The following is a 4,801-nucleotide window of genomic DNA, read 5'->3' on the forward strand; positions in this document are numbered from 1 at the left end:
CACTACAGACATCACTGCACGATCACTTCACGATCACTTCTCGATCACTTCACGATCACTGCACTACAGACATCACTGCACGATCACTTCACGATCACTTCTCGATCACTTCACGATCACTGCACTACAGACATCACTGCACGATCACTTCACGATCACTTCACGATCACTGCACTACAGACATCACTGCACGATCACTTCTCGATCACTTCACGATCACTGCACTACAGACATTACTGCACGATCACTTCACGATCACTTCACGATCACTGCACTACAGACATCACTGCACGATCACTTCACGATCACGTCATGATCACTTCACGATCACTGCACTACAGACATCACTGCACGATCACTTCACGATCACTTCTCGATCACTTCACGATCACTGCACTACAGACATCACTGCATGATCACTTCACGATCACTTCTCGATCACTTCACGATCACTGCACTACAGACATCACTGCACGATCACTTCTCGATCACTTCACGATCACTGCACTACAGACATTACTGCACGATCACTTCACGATCACTTCACGATCACTGCACTACAGACATCACTGCACGATCACTTCACGATCACTTCTCGATCACTTCACGATCACTGCACTACAGACATCACTGCATGATCACTTCACGATCACTTCTCGATCACTTCACGATCACTGCACTACAGACATCACTGCATGATCACTGCACGATCACTTCTCGATCACTTCACGATCACTGCACTACAGACATCACGTCATGATCACTTCACGATCACTTCTCGATCACTTCACGATCACTGCACTACAGACATCACTGCACGATCACTTCACGATCACTTCTCGATCACTTCACGATCACTGCACTACAGACATCACTGCACGATCACTTCACGATCACTTCTCGATCACTTCACGATCACTGCACTACAGACATTACTGCACGATCACTGCACAATCACGTCATGATCACTTCACTATCACTTCACCTGCAGCTGCTGGTCATTCTGTTGCTTTTAAAAGTATCTGAACAGAAGGGTATTCATCTGATTTTTGTCATTATCATAATTTTGTCACTGTTGATGTGATTCTTTCACAATTATCAGTTGGCATTTTAATTAGTGCAGGATTTGGCTGTGAATTGTGTTTTTGTGATTGTGGTAAATGGCTTTAAATCACTTGTGCAGAAAAGATCAGTCTGTCCAACATCAGATTTATCAATTACTGACCCACTTCACATTTCAGAATGGGCCTGTGGGAATATTAAACATCACAATGATCAATAAATGAACATCAGAGGGTCTAAACACGTGATATGTGTCAGAATGTGCCGCTGCAGGGATGAGAATCATCCACATTAGTCAAACAAATCAGTATTTGGATCAATAAGACAAAACAACATGGAAATGATCGACCAATCATGAGCTCCAAACGGCTCTTTCACAGACTCCCAAGTTCATAACCGACCATAACAACCCATCAGATTTCATTTGGCTTTGATTGCAGCATCGTTATTGATCGGGACGCTGCTAAAAGCTTAGGTTCTTCGTGGTCACATCACCAAATCATACAGTGAGCTGTCAATCATTCTATCACCTTCAGCTCTGACCCCACAGATGAATCCAGATCACGGGATGTGCGGGTCACATGATGACTCATAGTAGATGTGGTTTGAGCGATCTCTTACATTTCAAAACATCTATTGCATAAAAAAATCATTTATCAGTGAATCAGTCTGAATACACAGCTGTCTAACCAGCAGCCCCTTGTGTTTGTGTGGAGGTGCATTCTGGGTAATGATTCAGGGATGCTGAAATGCTTTCTCAGTTTCACATCAGGTCCTCTGCTGGAATGAAGCAATAACATGAATGAGATGTTGAGTGATGAATCTGAGATTAAAGGTTCAGTCTGGAGGAAGTGAGGCGTGTTGTAGATGTATGTGGGTCGTGCGTGTCGATGGCGTGCTCGTGTGTCGTGAGAAACGCTCCAGGCTTCAGATGTTACTCTAGAAGCATGAGATCACACCAAACTCTTTCTGATCGCACAAAGCCCGTGAAACATTTGTTCCTGATGTCCTGAGAGCTTCTTTGAGATCTTGACCTGAAAGTTTTCATCGTTTCCTGATTGTAAAAGGAGCGGCACATGAGAGGATTCAGAAAGTGAGATGAAGGACAGGACTAGTTATTAGTTTTTAGTAACACAGTAATATGTGACCCGCGGCTGAGGAGGTGTTTGTTAAATAATCAGGAATTAAAGTCTGATTGTCCGAGGGGCAGCAGCAGGTCTGTAACTGATATCTGCGGCCTGGTTTCAGCTTCCCCTGAAGGAACAGAGGAACTAGACGCTCAAACGACGTGCTAGTTCTGCTTAACAAACCTTCAGCGCTAATTATAGGAACCTGTAAGTCGGAGGCCTGTGGTCATGACGAGACTGGTCAACAGCAGAGATTCACAGCCACACACAGCAAAGAACAAGAGTCTCCATCATCTCTTCATTCATCTCTGATCCTCCTTCAGTATGAAACACTCTCATCATATGAATGTGTTTATTACAGTGTGAAGCGCTTCCAAACAAGCAGTAAAGGGTTCATACCTTCCCATGTGGCAAAAATATATTTTAAATATGTGGTAAATCGATGTCATTAACAGCGAAGCTCAATTAAATATTTTAGAAATCGAAATTATATGTAGTTTCAACCTTCATGTATCAAAATATATTTAAAAAGTATAAATATATATATATATATATATAAAGAAGCTTACGTTTATTTGATAATGCTTTAATTTCATGTATTGGAATACTTTTAAAAGTATGTAAAGTATGTATTTTTAAAGTATGAGTATGTTATATGTTTATGTGTATTAAAGACAATTTTTTTCTTCTTCAAATGTGAAGTCAATGTATTTTCTTGGACTGGAATATATGGAATGCAATATACATGTGCTGGTCATTTAATTAGAATAACATCAAAAAGTTGATTTATTTCACTAATTCCATTCAAAAATTTAAACTTGTAAATTATAGTCATTCATTACACACAGACTGATTTATTTCAAATGTTTATTTCTTGAAGGAAATAACTTAAGGAAATTCCCAAATTTAGTATCTCAGAAAATTAGAATATAACTTAAGACCAATACAAAGAAAGGATTTTTAGAAATATTGACCAACTAAAAAGTATGAACATGAAAAGTATGATCATGTACAGCACTCAATACTTAGTTGTGTCTCCTTTCCCCTGAATGACTGCAGCAATGCGGCGTGGCATGGAGTCGATCAGTCTGTGGCACTGCTCAGGTGTTATGAGAGCCCAGGTTACTCTGATAGTGGCCTTCAGCTCTTCTGCATTGTTCGGTCTGGCACATCACATCTTCCTCTTCACAATACACCATAGATTGTCTATGGGGTTAAGGTCAGGCGAGTTTGCTGGCCAATTGAGAACAGGGATACCATGGTCCTTAAACCAGGTACTGGTATCTTTTGCACTGTGTGCAGGTGCCAATCCTGTTGGAAAATGAAATCTGCATCTCCATAAAGTTGGTCAGCAGCAGAAAGCAGGAAGTGCTCTAAAACTTCCTGGTATACGGCTGTGTTGACCTCTGACCTCAGAAAACACAGTGGACCAACACCAGCAGATGACATGGCACCCCAAACCATCACTGACTGTGGAAACTTTACACTGAACCTCAAGCAACGTGGATTGTGTGCCTCTCCTCTCTAACTCCAGACTCTGGGACCCTGATTTCCAAAGGAAAAGCTAAATTGACTTTCATCAGAGATCATAAGTGTGGACCACTCAGCAGCAGTCCAGTCCTTTTTGAAGCGAGATGCTTCTGATGCTGTCTGTTGTTCAAGAGTCGTGTGACACAAGGAGTGCGACAGCTGAAACCTTCTGGTAATTAAAACCAGTTAATTAGCTGATTAGAGTGTGGCACCAGGTGTCTTCAGTATTGAACCTTTTCACAATATTCAAATTTTATGAGATAGTGAATTTGGGATTTTTCTTAGTTGTCAGTTATAATCATCAAAATTAAAAGAAATAAACATTTTAAATATATCAGTCTGTGTGTAATGAATGAATATAATATACAAGTTTCACTTTTTGAATGGAATTAGTGAAATCAACTTTTTGATGATTATATGACCAGCACCTGTATATAAAACAGTATAAATAAATATATAACAATATATATATATATATATATATATATATATATATATATATATATATATGCTTTTCAAAAATGTACAAAAAATATATTTACTTAAATATTTTTTGAAACATTTTAGCGAACATATTTTTGCCAATTTTTTTGTTTTTAAATATATTTGAAAACACAATTTTGTACTGAATGGGTTTGATCATCCGTTTTGTCCTGAGAAATGAAAAAGGAAAAAAAAGATGTTAACGTTTATTTTTTCGCCCTAATTTGAGTCTTGTTGCTAATGTACTGTAGATCAATTCTGACTCTGGCGTCTGATTGGATGAAAAAAACAAAACAAAACAAAAAACATGATTCGACCAGTTCAGGTAATACAGTATATACTGTTAAAGAAGATATGACAAGAAAAAAAAGTGCAAACCAAAAAAAATACAGACCTTACTTATTAAAAACAGGAGGCTGAGGAAGAGCATGTCACTGGAAATGATACATCCATTTTGGGAGCTGTCAGTCAGGAAAGCTCCTCCCCCTGTTGTGACGTCATCGTCACATGAGCTGATTGATGAAGTTCATCTGTGTAGACCAGGCGTCTGTCTATGGAAGCATATGGATAGCATTATTCAATTTGGGATGTAATTTTCA

Source organism: Carassius carassius, chromosome 39, assembly GCF_963082965.1.
Source record: "Carassius carassius chromosome 39, fCarCar2.1, whole genome shotgun sequence".
NCBI lineage: Eukaryota > Metazoa > Chordata > Actinopteri > Cypriniformes > Cyprinidae > Carassius > Carassius carassius.